Source organism: Bombina bombina, chromosome 4, assembly GCF_027579735.1.
Source record: "Bombina bombina isolate aBomBom1 chromosome 4, aBomBom1.pri, whole genome shotgun sequence".
In the NCBI taxonomy this organism is placed as follows: domain Eukaryota; kingdom Metazoa; phylum Chordata; class Amphibia; order Anura; family Bombinatoridae; genus Bombina; species Bombina bombina.
In genome coordinates, this window is record NC_069502.1 from 1,188,230,485 (window position 1) to 1,188,252,333 (window position 21,849).

Here is a 21,849-nt window from a genome sequence, read left to right on the forward strand (position 1 = left end):
TTAACTTAAATAAGTTTAGCTGCCCATCCTTATTGTACATTATACTAATTTTCCTTGTGTTCTTTTATATACCTATGGAAATAACATGGTATATAGATATGTAGCGATTTATATATGTAGTATATATGGAATGTGTAGACTATAAACTTTGTTATATGATTTTTTTCAGAGGTATTTTACAACAAAAGCAAGATTAAACAATAATGACTTTATACTATATATAGTACATGAGTTAAATATCCCTTTAAAACTTTACTTGAAATCTATCTATCTATAATATATCAATCTATCTATCTATCAATCTATCTCTCTGTCTGTCTGTTTGTAAGTCTATCCCTCTATCTATCTATCTATCTATCTATCTATCTATCTATCATCTGTCAGTCTATCTGTCTGTCTATCATCTGTCGGTCTGCCTCTCTCTCTCTCTCTCTCTCTCTCTCTCTCTCTCTCTCTCTCTCTCTCTCTCTCTCTCTCTGTGTGTGTGTCTGTCTATCTATCTATCTATCTATCTATCTATCTATCTATCTATCTATCTATCTATCTATCTATCATCTATATCTATCTGTCTGTCTCTGTCTGTCTCTGTCTGTCTCTGTCTGTCTATCTGTATGTCTGTCTGACTGTCTGTCTCTCTATCTATCATCTGTCTGTCTGTCTCTGTCTATCTATCTATCTATCTATCTATCTATCTATCTATCTATCTATCTATCATCTATATCTATCTGTCTGTCTCTGTCTGTCTCTGTCTGTCTCTGTCTGTCTCTGTCTATCTATCTGTATGTCTGTCTGACTGTCTGTCTCTCTATCTATCATCTGTCTGTCTGTCTCTGTCTCTGTCTATCTATCAATCTATCTATCTATCTATCTATCTATCTATCTATCTATCTATCTATCTATCTATCTATCTATCTATCTATCTATCTATCTATCTATATCTATCTATCTATCATCTATCTATCTATCTATCTATCTATCTATCTATCTATCTATCTATCTATCTATCTATCTATCTATCTATCTATCTATCTATCTATCTATCTATCTATCTATCTATCTATCTATCTATCTATCTATCTATCTATCTATCTATCTATCTATCTATCCATCCATCCATCCATCCATCCATCCATCCATCTATCTATCTATCTATCTATCTATCTATCTATCTATCTATCTATCTATCTATCTAACTGAGTTTAAATAGTGCCTGAGGAAAAAAACACAAAGTGAAGATGAACTGTGACCAGATGTCATAATCTGCAGAGATCCTTGTGTGGGGTGACAGCTAAAGCTCTGCTCCTTCCTTATCATTTTTTGTTGTATGTGGTAAACTAAATTTCACTGCAGGAATATCATAAATGGTGTCATTAAAGGGACATAACACCACACACACACACACACACACACATATATATATTATTATTTTTACTATTTCTTAAGCCTTATTTATGTGATCAACTGTTTTAAGACACCATGGGGTAGATTTACCAATGTCTGTCCGACATGATACGCTGTAGCATACGCTGTCTGCATTTATCATTGCACAAACAGTTCTGGAGAACTGCTTGTGCAATGCTGCCCCCTGCAGATTCGCGACCAATCATCCGCTAGCAGGGGGTGTCAATCAGCCCGATCGTATAGGATCGGGCGGATTGAAGACCGCAGCCTCAGAGACAGCGGACAAGTTATAAAGCAGAGGTCTACGTATGAATAGTTTATTTAAAAATTCTACATTCATTATTTATTTTGCTCAGTTTTACTGTACTTCAGCTATGAAAATTGTGTTTCTGCCATTACCCAAAGATTTAGATTTAGAGGATCTTGACCCTGCAACATGCTGAAAAGTGCCTAATCGATTGATTGATTGATTGATTGATTGATCAGTGCATGAGCTCATTTATATTTGTCACTAATTTGCTACCACATAGTAGGATAAATATTGTCTAGTGGTCTTTCAAGGGGTATGTCCTTGGAAGCAAAACAATAGAAATATTACTAACAAAATTAGTTTTACATTGTTTTAAAGCATTAATGTTCTTTGCATATGATTTACAATGTAATCCTTAATTGCTCAAATAAAATATGCAGATATAAAAATTGTCAAATGAAAGGGACGGTTTACCCCAAACTTTTCTCCCCTTTAAATTGTTCCCTATGGTCCATTTTAAGTGCTGGAGTGTATTGGTTTTTTTTTTACAGATATCTCCTTTACCCTTATTTCAGCATTTGAAATAACCAATTTAGCCTGTGGTATCCCCACCTATACTAGAAAGTTTCTATACTGGAGTCTAGGCTATTGATAAACCTAAGTAAATACAGCCAGAAGAAGAAATTACACTCCCAGTGGTGCAGGATAGTTAAATAATAAAATGTTAATTTTCCATTGTTTTCTCTAAGTATTGATCTTTGGTGTACAGACAAATATAAGATAAGGAAGCAAGTCTGTGTACATAAAGTGATAACATAATGTGATATGCTATTACTTGAAGCTCAACCCATTTTAATAGGTTGTGGTTTAAAAGCACAAAACCAGTTAATTCAGATACAGAAATAAACCTGAAAATGCAATTTCTCATACATTTTATACTCTGCAGCTGGTACAACAAGTCATTGGAAATACAGTAATTAAAAAAAAAATTGACAGTATATTGTCCCTTTAAAATTCCTGTAAATACAGAAAACAGCTGATTTGTTTGTACTATGTATAACATGTAACATATGGGTGATGTGTGACAGTAATTATGCATTTACACACATCTCATTATTTATTTTATGTGGCTTATAGTGGCTAATAATCTGTTACACCTTTACAGTTTATAACCTGCACAAGCTGGTATATGGTTTGTTGAAAGGCTTGCATTATTAATAAAGACCATATTAATATGCAAATAAGGTAGATTTCCACAAGGCATTCAACATTATCTCACTGACATTTCGACTTCTTAGACATTTGATTTGCAGATTCACAGATTTTTATTTTTTATTTTAGATACTCAAATGTGCCTTTATTTGAAAAATAAAAAAAAATAAAACAAATAAAAAATTGAATGAAAAGGAGACTGATTCTTTAAAGCTATCTTTTCAGGTAAACGTCTTTAAAAGATCTTTTAGTGCTATGAGGTATTTTGCAGGATTCACATAAGGAACATTTCACCTTGAGAGCTCTGTATCTCACCAAGGGTAGTATAAATACAGCTTTAAGAAAAACTCTGTGAACTCTTTGGAGCTACCTGGAGTGGAGTTCTGCACTGTTTACTCATAATGAAGTAGACTACGAGTGGCGCGCTAACTGTTGTGTGAGAGCAATAAGAAATTTATTGTGGCTTTTTTTCGCGCATTGGACGTAGCATCCGTATTACTAGTTGAAATTAAGGGCTCTATTTAACAATCTCCGTATGGAGCTTGATGGCCCCTGTTTCTGGCGAGTCTGAAGACTCGCCAGAAACAGCAGTTTTGAAGCAGCGGTCACAAATACCGCTGCTCCATAACCTATCTGCCTGCTCTGAGCAGGAGGACACACATCGCCAAAATGCAAACCGATCGAGTACGATCGGGTTGACTGACACCCCCCTGCTGGCAGCCCATTGGCCGCGTTTCTGCAGGGGGCGGCGTTGCACCAGCAGCTCTTGTGAGCTGCTGGTGCAATGCTTTATACGGCGAGCGTATTGCTCGCCGTATTCAGCGAGGTCTGGCGGACCTGATCCACAGTGTCGGATCAGGTCCACCAGACCTTCATAAATATGGGCCTTTGTGACTAACGCTCCTGTGCAACGCCTCCCCCTGCAGACTCGCGGCCAATGGGCTGCCAGCAGGGGGGTGTCAATCAACCTGATTGTACTCGATCGGGTTCATTTCCGGCAATGTCTGTCCGCCTGCTCAGAGCAGACGGACAGATTATGGAGCAGCGGTCTTTGTGACCGCTGCTTCATAACTGCTGTTTCTGGTGAGCCTGCAGGCTCGCCAGAAACACGGGGCATCAAGCTCCAATCTGAGCTTGATAAATATGCCCCAAAGTATCTATTTTGTTTTTTCAAACCAACACTCAAGTATCAGGTAAACCCCCCGTAAGCCCCGCCCACCAATGCGTTTGTCACTACTACGTGACTTCGTCAGGGCATAGGAGCCGACCAGCCAATTCATCTCATTTTATGCTCATATGTTGCTATGACAATATCTTTTGTTGGCGGAAGTGTTAGCCTCCAGGCGTCTTATGTAGATGTTCTGGAGGCAGAGCTCATATACATGATTCAATCTTTATTCAATATTTTTGAATCAGGTTCACCAAGACGTTTATTAGATTTGGTTCGTTTTGTGATTATACATTAGTGTTTAGGATTCATTGGTCACTTTATTAAATCATCAGAGTTTTGCATAATCACATTCCCTGTGTGGTATATTCTATTTGGGCACTGTCAACAAACATATTGTGCTTCTAGATTTAAGGGGTGATATTTTCTTGATCCTTGTTATTTAAACTAGTGCTGTACATCACCTGTCACCAGAGTTAATGAAATAAATGCAGTGAAACATTTTCAAAAGACCATAAACCCAAGGGGTAGTGTACAGGATGACTTTATTGTGGAATTATTGGAACACACAATTATTTCCTTTTTATTAACAAAACATACTTGCAGAAGAGAGGTACTGCAATAGGCACATGTTGTGTGCCAACGTATGTTAACCTCTTTCTTGGGTGGATAGAACAAACCAGCATTATAAATGAAGATGAGAACCCATCCATGCAATACATTAACATCTATATTCGCTACATTGATGATGTGCTCATTCTGTGGACTGGAACAAAAAATTACTTTCTTGAATTTATGAAATGACTAAATAATAATGTACACCGGATGAGATACACCTGAACAGTGGATGAAGTGGGTATAGCCTTCTTAGATCTAATGATCCTGAAAGAAAAGGACAGTTCCCTAAACACAAAGCTGTATATAAAAAGTACAGCTACCAATAGCTTGTTACAGTGGAATAGCTTTCAATCCAAAAATCATAAAATGGGGATACCAACAGGGCAATACTTACAAGCCAAGAGAAACTGTAGTACAGATGAGGATTTCGAAATTGAAGCCCAAGAACTGAGGAAAAGATTTAGGGAAAAGGGTTACCCCAATCAATGTCTAAAAAAGACTTATCAAAAAGAAAAAGAATTAGAGAGATCACTAAAAAATTATACAAAAAACACAAATAAGCAGAAAAAAACCTGAAAACAGACAGTCAGGATCATAGGAACGTTTTATGAGAAAAACAACCATATTCGCCAAATTTTAAAAAGACATTGGCATGTTCTACAAGATGATCCCAAATTATTAGAAGTGATCACTGAGAATCCCCTGATTACTCACAGGAGATCTTAAAATTCGAGAGTCACTTCAGTACACCAAGAAATAGAACCTGGCTCAGGAAAACAAAAGGTTTCTTTAAATGTGGCAGATGCAAGACCTGTAGAAATATGAGGCTGAGCAAGCTCACACCCTAAAACAAACAAAAGATATGAAATTCAAACCTTTTTAAACTGTAGATCTACCATGGTAGTATATGTGGCAATATGTAAATGCCAAATGATCTATGTAGGTGAAACTTCAAGAGAATTAGAAACAAGGATACTTGAGCATATTGGTGACATTAAATGGATCCGATCTGTCCCTGCCGCACAACATATGAACATGTACCATGCAGAAAACAAATATGATATCAAATTATTTGCCATTGAACAACTGCAGCTAAAAGGCAGAAAGGGAAACTTCAATAAACTCCTACTCCAGAAAGATTGTAGATGGATACACGAATTGCAATCAGCATCACCAAAAGGGCTAAATGAAGCAATTTACTACAAGTGCTTCTTAAATACCTTAATCTGTAACACAAAAATACAGACAAATATGTACATAGATTTTTAGTCTGGACATTTTCTCATACAATGACATTTTTTCCAGGCATAAACTGTTAGTGTTTAGTGATTCACATACCGCAAAAAGATACACCCTCTAGATTAAATATGACTGCAATTCCCTCAGGTATATAGTCTGTCTTCATTCTAAAGGAACAATGTTACCAACCCCTATGAACATAGGAGATTGATATAGACAAGGTATACACTGATATAATATAGGCACAAATACTGTCCTAAATGAAAAATTAGGGGTGTTTCATTAACTCTTGTGACAGGTGATGTACAGCACCAGTTTAAATAACAATGATCAAGAAAATATCACTCCTTAAATCTAGAAGCACAATGTGTTTGTTGACAGTGCCCAAATAGAATATAACATGCAGGGAATGCGATTATGCAAAACTCTGAAGATATTTAATAAAGTGGCCGATGAATCGTAAACACGAACGTATAATTACAAAACAAACCAAATCTGGTAAATGTCTTGGTGAACCTGATTCAAAGATATTGAATAAAGATTGAATCATGTATATGAGCTCTGCCTAACATCAATCCAGAATATCTACATAAGATGCCTGGCGGCTAACACTTGACTATAAAATCAGATGAATTGGCTGGTCGACCCCTATGCCCTGACAAAGTCATGTAGTAGTGACGAAATGCATCGGTGGGTGGGGATTATGGGTGTTTTACCTGATACTTGAGTGTTGGTTTGAAAAAAACAAAATAGATACTTTGTGACTAACGATCCTGTTTAAAACAACCATTGCGAATACAACCGAATGAGTGACATGTATGACTGATACGGATGCAGCCACTTATATCTATACCACACTACAAATTGGTGAATGTGATAAATTAGGGGAAAAGTTAGAAATCGACTGGCTGTGTTCAATTACAGCAGTACGCAGGCAGGAAGACGCCTTGAGCGCACAGGGATCTTTTGAATGCTGATCCTGTTTTCCCTTATGCAACTGATATCTAACTCTTGTATAGCTCCTCTAGCCCTATTTTAATTTTTAAAGCCAGAGATCTGAATTTGAATTTTGATTATGGTGGTTGTGATTTAACCCACCATAATTAGGGTCTCTTGCTTTCACCTTTTAAATGTGTGTTATGTGTTGCATATATGTTAATAAAAATGTACTGTTTTTATATTTCAATTGTTTAAACACATAGTGTATAATTCTACACTGGGCTTATAAGACCCAAATCCTTTGGAAATCCCTAGCTTATATCATCTAACAAATAATACTATGGGAACAAAGCAAATTTGAAAATAGAAGAACATTGGAAACTTTTAAAGATAATTTGACCAGATACTGTATGTTATTGGGACGCTTGCCTCTCATCGTTTATCTGCATTTTGTAGTATTATCTCTAGCATTATCCCTGTTTGTAGATACTGACTTCAAGAGAACATTGCCTCGTATCTTGGATTGTCTTGAAGTGTGCAGGGTTATGGAGATTATAAGCATAAATAGAACAATTATAATTATAGGGATATTGTAGCTTGAATATCATATGATCTTAAATAAAGATTTTGGGATAGTAGGTGCAGTCTAATATAATTAAAATTATTTAATTAAAGGGACAGTCTAGTCAAAAATAAACTTTCATGATTCAGATAGGGCATGTAATTTTTTTTTTTTAACTTTTATTTATAATCCAAGACATTATCCATGAACAAATATAAATGGCATTGGACACATAATCATAATCCAAAAGATTATACATATGTTCATTCATATAATACTGTATTTAATTATGCATACAGATATATTTTAACTAATCAGCATATTAATATAACATAATTAATCTACTCATTAACATTGCTTGGAGTTTTTTGATTTTTCAACCCCCCCTGGACCCTCCCCTCCCTCCCCCCATTTGCCCCTCCCCCCCATGCGGAGAGGCAATCAACCTGAACCCCAATCACAAGAGGAAGAGAAAAGGGAAGAAAAAAAAAACAAAAAAAAACCCAGCCGCTGCCTCTTTCTTAAGCTTACCAATTCCCTAGTAAAACAATTTCTGTATTCCTAAAAGGAAAAATTATATGATTAATTTCTGCCACAGGGAATATCCTTAAAAAGACTGCCCATTTATCAAAAAATCTTTTAATATCCTGATCGTTATTTATATCCGCATCTCTCTGCTCTAAAATGCATTGCTTTTTTATGCAATTTTTTATCTCAGAGATGCTTGGAATTACACGACTTTTCCATTTTTTACAAATTAAGTATCTAGTAGCGAGAATTGTAGATATTATTATTCCTTCGTTGTTTTGTCTACCAGGTTCTTTCTTGAGACAAAGTATTATCTGATATAATGATAATGAAAGACCTGTTATCTTTAACACATTCCTGAGCCAGTATTCGACTTTAGCCCAGAGATTTTTAATCTTTGGACAATGCCAGAACATATGTACTAAATCAGCGGCCTGAAGCGAGCATTTAGGACATTTATTAAACCTCATATTGGTACATTTGAAGCCTCTCCTAGGGGTAAAGTATGCCCCATGCAAAAGCTTTACGTGCGCCTCTCTCCAGGTTGCAGATAGTGTTACTTGGGCAATTTTCTTGATTGATAATTGAATAGTTTTTCTTTCAATATTATTCTGAGGGATTAATATATTCCAATAGGTAACCATATTTGCCAATATTGAGGCCCCTTTATTTATACTCAGCAGATGATAGCACGGCGCAATCGACATATGGCCATTTCTTGTTAAAACCAGCCAGGGCATGTAATTTTAAACAACTTTCCAATTTACTTTTATCATCAATTTTGTTTTGTTTTCTTGGTATTCTTAGTTGAATGCTAAACCTAGGTAGACTCATATGCTAATTTCTTAGCCCTTGAAGGATGTCTCTTATGTGAATGCATTTTGACAGTTTTTCACAGCTAGACAGTGCTAGTCCATGCGTACCATAAAGATAACATGGTGCTTACACCTGTGAAGTTACCTAGAAGTCAACACTGATTGGCTAAAATGCAAATTTGTTAAAATAACTTAAATAAGGGAGCAGTCTGCAGAGGTTTAATTACAAGGTAATCACAAAGGTAAAAAGTATATTAATATAACCATGTTGGCAGTGCAAATCTGCGGAATAGGTAATAAAGGGATTATCTATCTTTTTAAACAATACAAATGTTGGTGTAGACTGTCCCTTTAATAGAAGAGTACATTAAGATCTGTATGTTATATGTAAATGATTTAAAGTAATGGCTTTTTAGCTGTGTTATAAGATCTAAATATATAATGGTCAATTAATATTAAGGGGTGACTGTGGAATACAAGATCACAATGGTTGTATATTGTGATGTAAAGGTGACTAAACATTTCAGGAATTGTCTATTCAACTTGTGATTTATACTTTAAATCTTTGACTGTTAGAGAAGGCTGTTGCACATTTACAAAAGGTTAATATAATTTTGCGGTTACCTCTTTTTGAAAAGGTTACATTTTATTTTGTATTCTTTCTTGAGCACACGTTTCCCCATTATTATAGTGGCCAATGCTACAAAAATGGCAATACATATGCTTTTCATAAAGATAGACTTTGCTTCATAGTAAGGACATTTGTATTTTGTAGGATTTACTTGCTTTTTTTCAAGAACAACTTTTGATAAAAGTTTTTTCTTAATATTTGCGTTTTAGAAATGGTCTTGCATGTATTGGAATTATATGCAAAGCAAGCCAATTTGCATCACAAAATTCAAGGCCAATACATTATGAAAGCTTTATTTAAGAAAGGTGCTTTGACATTAATGCTTTAGGGAAGAGCTGTTATAGAGGTTTTTTTTAGAATGAGGCTAGCCAGGTAGTAAGGAGTGAAAAGCTATAAAGATAACATTATGTAGGTTTTGATGGACTTCATAGAAACTTAATAATGGGATTTCAATAAGTGTAGAGGAAGGGAGAGATGAACAAGAAAGTAGGATTATGTTAACAGCAATGTGTTAATAAGATTCTGATGGGAAAGTGAGCAATACAAGACAAAATATAGGAGCCGATTTATCAAAGCGTCAACTGATAATGCACTTGAATTCCATGTCATATTCATCGCAAATCTGATCTGCCGTAGTTAACAAAGTGTCAACATCGTCAAATGTTGCAATGTTCGACGTAATATACACTCCCGTGAGATCAATCTGACGCAGATCGATGCTTGCATCATTTCAGATGTTTCAAGTTCACATTTGACTCTATTTTACCCTCTTCCCAATTTATTAAACATTCAACAGGTATACTTGCATCTATTCCGCCGCAGCATACCTATCGTTCAAATCGCCACCCTTGAGGCCACGAATGCCATAGAAATTAATGGGAGTCTGAAAACACAGAAAGGTTATGTTTGATGCTACAAGAAAATGAAGCATATTACATAATACAAGTACTTATGGATTATGAATTATGTTACATCTTTGGATCTCATTACAAAGCAAGGGGACAATATTATTGCTTCAAATTTGGGGCACTAGTAGATATAGGGATAAAAATGAAATAAATACATTACAAAATATAGCTAACTTCCTTTTTTGGATAAATCTATTTGCACTATGTTTAATGCATGTACTACAAGTCCCACTCTCCACTTTGCACCAAATTTTACGCAACACTTTTCACACCAAATTTGATACAAACTCATAAACAACCCACAAACTAGTGAAGTTTTTCCACCACTTTTGATTGGGATATGCATAACCACATGATTTATGACATCAGCCAATCTGATTGAAATATACATTTTCTACTATCACAAACTAATCAAATTGCTCAATACTTGTCTCATTGATCACTCATCAAAACTTGTAAGTGCCATTTGTTACATTGTGTATTATACTTTGAAAGTATGTATATGTGAAATTAGTAATACAGTTAAACATTGATGATGACATTAGGACACACAGTGTAATATTTTAGATGATGATTTTAAAAATTGAATTATGTTTGCTTCAATATAATCTTAAACTGATAGCTCAAATGGATAGTCTACCTAACATTAAACTGTCATGAATCTGATACAGCAGAAATTAAAATGCCCTCTTTACTGTCATGCTATTTTCAGTGTTCTCTTGAATTTCATTTTCATTAAGAAATGTCATGTAATATGCCAGCCCATTTTATAACACCTGTGTCGGGGTGGTGTTTAAAACTAGACTGCAATCAGGAGGGGTTACATAGGTGCAGAGAGAAAACTGGCCCAGCTCTTAAAATATCCATTGATTGCAAATAAATATATATGATACCCTAATTACATGTTATATTTGCAAATATTCTTGCTCATAATAATAATATATATACACTATATATATATAGTGGTATAAATAAACACATGATGCGAAAGACAACAATGTTTAGAACAAAAAAAAAAGAATTTAGGGACATGTAAATATGTTTGCAAAAGATTTTTGACATAACACACACATATTTATATATATATATATATATATATATATATATATATATATATATACAGTATATATACTGTATATACGTGTATATATATATATATATATATATATATATATATACATACAAATATGTGCAAAGATATATGTACAAATTCTAGCATTTATAATCATTTAAAAAAAAGAAAAAAAATCATGAGATAGGCATTATCATGATTTTTAGAAATACAAATATACATTCATTTATGTGAAAATATATCATATATCATTTTTTATAACAAATACATAGAAAATAACTATCTATGAGATATTGTTTGTTCAGGTATAAATGTAGCTATTTCTTGGACATTAACAGATGAAAAATAAAAGATTAGCTTTAGAGAAATGTGCTTGTTATGAACAGTAATGAAATTGTATAAATAAAGTTGTAAAAAACTGAATATTCGCGACATCGATGACTCTTATTTATCAACAGTTCGATGATCATCGCTCCGTACTTGACGCGCATGTTTTTGACAGAGTTTGCACAGAGAATGCACAAAGAATGACACTTTAATAAATCGACCCCTTAGACAGGAGAGAAAGGCAGGGTCACTAAACCTATGGCATAAGGTCAGATTCATACAAAACACACACAGCCTATGGGCTGCTATCATACAACTTCATTTAATTGGCTACAATTTTAGTAATAAAAGGGCAATTGAGCTCAAAAATGTTAACAGCCTCTAAGATATTTCATTATTCAATGCATCTAAAATTACAATAAACATTCATTATTTTTATGCCTTTTGCTGTAGAATACACATGAACATTGTGCTTAGTCCATTTTCTCTCAGGTAGGCTTGGGTTAATACTGTTATTTATAATTCTGCAATCTATTGTTTTCCTCCCCACTTCCCTCACCTTGTGTCTCTAGTTATTTGCTCTCTTAAGGTGTAATATCTTGCATATTTTTAGTAGGTTTATAGCAGTATACTGAAATGAAGGGAATTGACTATATCTAAATCTATTAATCTATCTATCTATCTATCTATCTATCTATCTATCTATCTATCTATCTATCTATAAATCTATCTATTATCTATCTATCTATTATCTATCTATCTATCTATCTATCTATCTATCTATCTATCTATCTATCTATCTATCTATCTGTCTATCTCTATCATCTATCTATCTATCTATCTATCTATCTATCTATCTATCTATCTATCTATCTAGCTATCTATCTATTTATCTATCTCTATCTATCTCTATCATCTATCTATCTTTTTATCATGTATCTATTTATCTATCTATCTAAATATGTATCTATATGTATCTATATAAACACATATCTATATATCTGTCTGTCTGTCTATTTATCTAAATATTTATATGTATCCCCTTTATACATAGCTATCATCTATCTATCTATCTATCTATCTATCTATCTATCTATCTATCTATCTATCTATCTATTTATACATACACACACATTATGTGCAGCCAAGAAAATTTTGTTTTGGATTAAATTTGTTTCCATGAATATTTGTTTGCTGCACTATTCAGTATTTGTTTAATTTAAAACAAAACAAACACTACATTTTTGTTAGACATTTACATTTACAGATTAACCCTATTCTAATACCCTTAAAAAAATACCCCAAAATAAAAAGCCCTACTCTAGAATAAACTACCAAGGGCCCTTAAATTTGCGTTCAACAACTGTAAGTGGATTGTCTTGGGGTTAGTGTTAGGTTTTTTTAAGGGTTTTTTGGGTGGGTTTTTTTTTCAAAAAGGGCCTTTTGTAGGGCATTGCCCTGAGATAACCAGCTCTTTTACTTTAAAAAGAATACAAACACCCCCTAACACTATACAAACCCCCAGCCCCACCCCAAACTACCAAGGGCCCTTAAAAGGGCCTTTTGTAGGGCATTACCCTGAGATAAACAGCTCTTTTACTTTAAAAAAAACACCCCCTAAAAATATACATTTCACAAAATAACAAATTATCAAAAATAAAAAAGAATTACACCTAATCTAATAGCCCTATCAAAATTAAAAAAGCCCACCCAAAATAAAAAAAACCTAGCCTACAATAAACTACCCAATGGCAATTAAAAGGGCCTTTTGTGGGGCATTGCCCCAAAGATATCAGCTCTTTTACCTGTAAAAAATTCACCCCCCCCAACAGTAAAACCCACCAACCCCACAACCAACCCCCCAAATAAAAATCCTAACTCTAAAATAACCTAAGCTAACTATAGCCCTGAAAAGGGCATTTGTATGGGCATGAACTGGACTTCTACTGCTACTAACTTTAACTTTGACTTGGTTACAGTATTCTTGCCTGCCCTTACAATGAGACATGATATTCTTCTTCTTCATAATAATAATAATAATAATAATTAAAAATGTATAAACACAAAAAGTTTTCTACCTCAAATTAGTCTCTACTAAACAAAAATTGCCACACTCTGGGTTATTTTGGTTTCCATCTATATAGAGAAATTTCCAATTGTTGCTTAGTAGTTATTATTGTCAGGTAAACCAGTCAGAAATGCAGTGTGAAGACTCACTCTCAAAATTGAGCTCTCCTACTCTTCAACTACATCATCAATCTAGGCCCAAACATGACAAGGAAAAAATCTATAGGGACATGGTGCTCTGAGCCAAAAAATCTTAAGAAATAGATACTTTAACTTTGGGTAGTGTGTGGCGTGGCAGATAAGTCTAGGTATTATAGTGGAGGAATAAATAGGGAAGTTACTTGAGGTGGGGCATCGTAATATGGAGTTTCTGGGGTTTTGGGGGTGTTGGGGATTGAAGTGGGAGTGATTATGTAATAATGTCATTGTGTACTGAGGTAGTTACATGGTAGTGTTATTTTGGCAGAAGCAGGATGGATCAACTTGTTTAGTTTTTAAATTATTTTTGGTTTATGTTTAGAAATAGTTGCAGTTTGTGAAAACAAGTAGCCATAGTTACTGTTAATGGTGGTGTGAAACAGATTTGTGTTTAGGGATGATTACAGTTATGGACCCAGTTTATCTGTAGCTCATATTTATATTGGATTGAAACCCTGGTACCTATAAAACATAGGTACCAGATAAATAGTGTCCTTACATGGTTCATCATGATAACTAGCTGAAGGCACCATTACTAATCAACAATGTACAAATATTGCATTATGTACTAACTAGTCATACAAACTGAGAAGCTAAACAATATTTCTGTCTCTATATTTTGATGTATCTTCTTCATTTGCATGTCTGGATTTTGCCTAAGGGGTTTACATGGGCATAGCAACAGGTCAGAGTAAACTGGGACACAATTTTGATGAAGCCACAAATTCTCAGTGAAAGTAATGCAAATTGCTGCTGTAATGATTTAGTTAACTATTTTTGTAACAGGAGTTTGATATGGTACAAGTCACAACTGTTTGGGTCATGGTTGGTGCTATGAATTAATCCTGGAAAAAAGGATTAGGAATTGCGATCTAGCCAACCACTGGTCTTTGTATTCAGTTCTGTATGATAAGCAGTGGTTTTTAGTCAACATCACTAAAAGCAATATTTATTTAAAAATATATATTCGAGTAGTATTGACAAGTATTTACTGTATGTGTCATAGGGTAAATTCTAGCAATCATGCCATTGTTGATTATTTATCTTTTTCCTGGAAAGTGAGCAAGCTGAGACAGGATTGCATTCAAATCATATTATTTGAATTTCCATTCAAAGCAAAGTGAAATAATTATCTGACTCTACACTTATTGCTTCTTTATTTAGATGTTTTATGGTAAGACTCATTGATTCTGAAGTTGCAAAGTATATTCTTAAATGGACTAAATATCAATCTGTTTTAGTTTATCATTGGATAAATGGGTTTTCTATACATTACATTTCCTAGTGCTATGGCAAATGTCATGGTTTATGAATTATTTATTGTTGTATTATCATATATATGATTTTTGTTTATTTTAAGTTAAAGGGACAGTCTACACCAGAATTTTTATTGTTTTAAAAGATAAATAATCCCTTTATTACCCATTCCCCAGTTTTGCATAACCAACACAGTTATATTAATATACTTTTAACCTCTGTGATTATCTTGTATCTAAGCATCTGCAAACTGCCACTTTATTTCAGTTCTTTTGACAGACTTGCAGTTTAGCCAATCAGTGCCTGCTCCCAGATAACTTCTGTGCACAAGCACAGTGTTGTCTATATGAAATACACGAACTAACACCCTCTAGTGGTAAAAAACTGTTAAAATGCATTCTGAAAAGAGGTGGCCTTCAAGGTCTAAGAAATTAGCATATGAACCTCCTAGGTTAAGCTTTCAACTAATAATACCAAGAGAACAAAGAAAAATTGGTGATAAAAGTAAATTGGAAAATTGTTTAAAATTACATGCTCTATCTGAATCATGAAAGTTTATTTTTGGCCTAGACTGTCCCTTTAATAAACCAAACTTTTTTTTTAGCTTAAATGGGCACTAAACAATTTGTTAATTAGAGATATTTTAGCTGCCTTATTATATTATAGCATGACATTTCTTTGCTGTAATTGTTTTTCTATCTCCAAATTCCACCCATCACTGGAGGAGATTAGAAGAGCCAATCAAGCATTGAGTCTGCAGAGAATAAGATAAATCATAATCATAATGTTAGTATAAAATGAATAGTTTTTAAGTACTTATCATTTAAAGTCAGTAAGGGGAATATATGTAGCAGGGGTAGCCTGGCCAAGTCTGCAGCGTGCTTTTCCTCTTCTGAGAGTTAGCGAATCCACAACTTTCAGAGCTAAATTACATGGAATGGGGGGCAAACTAAATAATGAAAGCATTTTTACGGAACTTCAACTATCCACAGAGACCTTGTGTGGCACAGCGCCAACTATTGTTTGGGACATTGTCTAACACAGTGTCATCTATTGGTTGCAACTTCACCAGTTAAAATATGTAAAGGGGATAAAGGACTAATTTAAATATATTTTACAAAGGGTGATAATGCAAACAGATGACTTTGACTTATTATTGTTTATAACCCTCTGAATCCCCTTCCTTTTGTCAAAGTTCAATTTTATAATTATCTTGTTGTCTATATGTCTTCTGTATATTTATGCTTTATGTGAAGTGGGTCACCAGAAGTGCATTGTCAGACCCTAGTCCTGAGTTAAATAAAGCATTTTGAGTAGTTTATTTTGGTACTTGGGGTGTTTCCTGGTTCTTTCAGGGATTCCATTGGCAGAGTTTAAGGACCTGCTTTCTGGCCACCTGATTCACTGGCTGTGGGGAGTTGTAGGTAAAGAGCTGGCTTAGATCTACAAATGTCCAAAGTACAAAAGAAGGCGCTTTATGTGCGTATCAGTATATCAATAAGCAGGTATAAGTAGTTTACACAGGATACTCACATAGAACACCCAAACGTGCTGATAGAAGCATTCTGGAGACTCACAGTGCTCCAGCTCACTGAACTCCGACTTTTGGCATCACACAGCATTGTCGAAATCAATATTACATTTGAGGTAGCATAAGTAGGCACTTGCAAATAAGGTTTAGTAAAAACAAGTTTAATCTAAAACCATAATAAGTGGACAATAAAACAAGGGGTTACAAAGTAAGCATGTAATCACCCTAAGTTTGCAATGTGTTTCTCGGCTCTAAAAGCCGTTTCATCAAGTATAATATAAGCAATGTTACTAAGCTACCTTATAGAGAAAATAAGATAGGAGCACCTAAGGAAAAACTAATTTATCCTGCTGCTAATACAGTTAAACCCCTCACATAAAACTAAATGTGGTGCAGAAATAAGTGTGTGTACAGCAGCTCTAAAAAGCACGGATATTTGAAATAATTATATAGATTCAGTATATTTACAAAATGTAATATATCAAAAGTATAATAAAATAAGCAAATAAAATTCAGATCACAATCTATTCAAACAATATAGGGATGTCTCCCAAATAGAACCAATATGACAATAAAGTATAAACAATAAAACAGGTTAACGTTAAAATATCAACATTTAACAAATTTATGTCAGCAAATATTGCATGAAGGATCAGTGATTAAAACACCATTTGCAGGGATTATCACATAAACTGACAGATGATAAATGCTGTTAGTAAAGTTGCAGTTCACAATCCCCTCAGTGGATCTCACCACATGCAGAGGGATGGTAGAGGTTATGAGGATAAGCGGTTACTTTTAATACTTTCCCCTCTGCGGATCTGACCATGTCCAGATGGATAGTGAGGGTAATGGGGTTAAAAAGTTACCTTAGTTGCTTCCAAGACTTGGGTAAAGGTTTCTGTGTTTCCCCATTGCTCTATCTTCCTTGTGAGTACATCCATCATATGCAATGCGTGAGTACATCCATCATATGCAATGCGTGTGCGAGGATCCGGTTGTGTGCGCATAGTCACTTGACTCCCCTCTATACTTCAAAGGTCGGAGGTCGTGTATTATCCCAACGTCTAAAGATGATAGCAGTCGATGCAACATGCAATCCTCTTAGTGCTTGATCTGGTTTGCTGAAGTGGAATATCCAACGCCTCTCCCTGTCCAGTTTCTTAGGCGACTTAGGGTAGATGTTTCTTTTATGCAGCAAAGTCAGTGATGTTTACCGTAAACCTCCAGATAAAAAGTTTTAATAAAGCAGCCAAACAGAAATGACTGAAAGTGGCAGCAAGTACTGGCCAACGCGTTTCACCCTGTGGGCTTTATCAAGACATGCACATACTGCTTACTTACAGACTTAAAAAGGCCTCCCTTTCTTTCGATTGGTTGGATTTCCTCCTGCTTTTTCCTTTTAATAAAATGTGGTATTGATTTAAAGAGGAATAGTAGAATTAATTCCAGATCCATTAATATACAGAGAAGTTTATACAATTGTATACTTAGTGACAAAAAGACAAAAATGTTTCTGTTGCTTAAAAACATTTGGATACATCATATGTGTTGAAAAATGCATAAATAAAAATAATAAAAAATAGAATGTAAAATACAAGAAGAGTTGGGATTGCTAAAATAAATAATAAGCTTAACATTATTCTATCTGGAGAATTTTTATAGTAAGTGTATACATTTATAAATCTAAATTAATACTTAAACATGGGTTTAGGATTTATTTTAAAGAGAAACAATGAAAAGTGTTCAGTAGAGATAAGAACAGTAGATCTTATAGAAAGGGTTAAATATCAATTTCAGAATTTAAAACTCTTGGTTGTAGAGTGTCTAATTTGTAAATTATTTCTGCTTCTGCTTTGAGTAATTTATTTTCTCAGTTTCCCCCTCTCCAGTCTGGTTGTATTTTCATAATACCCCAATATCAGCAGTCTTTGAGGTTGTTATTATGTATCTCCCTGAAGTGACTATAGATGTATGTGTCTAGGTTACCCCTGTCAATTTCTACCCTTCTCATTGGTAGGGTAGAATATGGACTTAGGTTTAAGGTCTGAGTGTTTTATTTTGTGGATATCGGAGGTATTTCCTGTATCAGAGAGAGGGCGATTTATTAATGGTTTATTATTTTGCCAGTTTCTTTCAATTGGATTTCGCATGAAGTATTTTTTGAGTGTCAATTTTCTAACAAATTGGCTTACATGCATATGGGTGTCAAATTTGTTTAAGACCTAAGTTTACAATACTTTCTTCCTCCTTACTTAGAGTTTTTTTTACTTAGATTAAAAATAAGATTCTTTTTGTTTGTATTTATTTCACTCTTTTTATTTCTCTTTCTTTTTCCTCCTCTGCTTCCTCTCTTGTTCTTTTCCTTATTCCTATTGGGGGATATTTTTTGTGTTCTGTGTTTTTTGTAGGGCCTAAAACTAAGCTACCTTATATACAAGTTACTACCAATCAAATATTCCTAAATCAAGGTTTCAGCTGTGAAAATAGCATTCAAACCCTATTAACTCTTGATACACCAAATGGTGAATGTGTTACCATTATAAATATTATATTACAAAATTTGTGACAAAAAATAATAAAAACCTTTTACTTACATATCAATAAATGTATTGTCAATAATATTCTATGGATTATCTCATAGTTAAATTCCTCTATCGCTTTACGAGAAAATATGTTTAATAGAATCATGCAAATTTCTATAGTTAAATAATGTTCCCCTCAGAGGGTTTGAGTGGCTACAAACACAAAATTAAAATGGATACACTATTTATTTTGTGATCCATTTGGACAATAATAATAGAGATCACATGACCAACATCACAAATTATTTCACTGCTGTGTCAGCCTATTATAGTGAGCTACCCAAAAGAGAGCCTTCTCCGTAAAGATGATAGTAATAATAATAATAATAATAATAATAATAATAATAATAATAATAGCAATAGCTATTGAGCCATCCTCATCAAGTATATATCTATTTAGAATAACAAAGATCTCAAATTCCCTAGACTCCTCATATATACCCCATAAATAATCCATCTCATCACTGAAAAATAATTCTTAAAGTGGCATATGTGAAAATGGAATCTGTGAGCTATTCTATGTATAAGACTCATGAATCATATACCAAATATTCGGGATTATCATGTACCATATACCAAATAATAGGTATTTTTTGGTATTATATAAAAGTATCATATAATACCATTTTAATTAAAGGGGCATATGTTCAACATATGTATAGCTTTTCATTTCTATTTGTTAATATGTGACGGGATTCCAATAGTCACATAGGTGAATCAAGGTACATTTTCCCAATCGTCACAATTTTCCAATTATCAAATAGGTGAATCAAAGTTAGTTAATTTTCACAAAAGATATAGGGGACGAATTATCAAGCTCTGAATGGCTCCTTCAGGTTTGCCGGAAACAGCAGTTATAAAGTAGCGGTCTAAAGACTGCTGTTCCATAACTTGTCCACCTGCTTTGAGGCCGTGGACATCTACTTGCCCGATCCTATACGATCGGGCTGATTGACACCCCCTGCTAGCAGCCGGTTGGCCTCGAATCTGCAGGGGGCGGCATTGCACGAGCAGTTCACAATGTGCAGCGGACATGATACGCTACATCGCATTATGTCCACTCGCACATTAATAAATAGGCCCCAATATGTGCTCATAATTAAATTATAAATGTAATATGTGGATATTTCATTAAATGCAATATAATATTATATTAATAGTAATAATTATAAAAATTACAAAAACAATTTTGTTATTTATATGAGTGAAAGTCAGTTGTTATGTGAGTGCAATGTGTAATACTAAAAACAGAAACACTTCAGCACTTAGTCTGCACTATGATTGCACAGTACCTTAATTACAAATTGACACAGAATGTGAATTGCAGAAGAACAGTTATTTCTCCACTTTCAAAATTCAGTGAAAGGAATCCAGCAGTGCCGCTCTCTTCACACGGCTTGAAAGTCCAGATAGTACTTTCAGAAAGAAAATAGAGCGCAAAGAGGATTCAAGTATAGATTTATTAGACAACAAATATACGCAAATAAAAATGTACTTACAGGAAGTGCATAAATAAAACACCTTTGATAACAAACTGAGTCCATACAGAACTGCAAGAAAAGTAACGGAGGGCAGCTGGATAATGTCTCTCTCGCACCGGCTTAAACTCAGGGGTATCTATATCCCCACTAGTGCTGTGGTTGCTTGACTAGATAGTACCGTTAGGGCAATCTGTAAAAATATCCCTCAAAAGGGAACCGCTATACTAGTAAGCCCAACGCGTTTCTCCCGTTAATCGCCAGGCTTTCTCAAGAGGATTTTTTTATATAACACTAACCTAAACGGATCTCCCTTATAAAGCTTTAAGTGTACAGCTCCATCCCCAGAGGAGTGTCCGTGAAACAAGTGCTATTGGTTTGTATTGAGCCAATCAAAATTAATGTTTTAGGGGGTGTTTGTGGTAGTAGCGTAAAAAAGAAGACTACATGCTGTTTCAATTACATTCACAGATAGAAAAGTACATGCTATATAGAATACGAGGGAAAATTTGGTCTAGGATAACATTCTGCCTATACCCAATTGGCTTTAATCAAAAGGGGACATCAATTGCATATTGACAGTTTTTTGGCAACGGATCACAGTAATATAAAATAATTCTGAAAAAAATAATAACAGATAGCGAATATTATAAATTTAAAAAAATGACTGGATAAAATGTGTGAAAAAACCCAAGGCATTACATATTTAAAAATATACGGATATATACAAAAAATTGCCATAGGTTAAAAGATTCTATAATATTCAATGCATATACACGAAAAATAATCTATATAATCATTATACCCCACTATAAAATTTATATAATATTCAAAATTTATCTTTAAGATCAATATGCCTAAAACTAAATAGCCGGTGTCAGTTCTTAATACATGTGCAATTAATAAGAAACGTTAAAAGCACTCTGCTAGCATGAAAAATTTATTATTACAAATTAATTTATATGGACTATGAAATGGACAATAGGTAGGTAGTTCAATATCTTAAAGGGTCTAACACTAACATACTTCATAATATGTAAAAACTGATCTGTATAAAAATAAT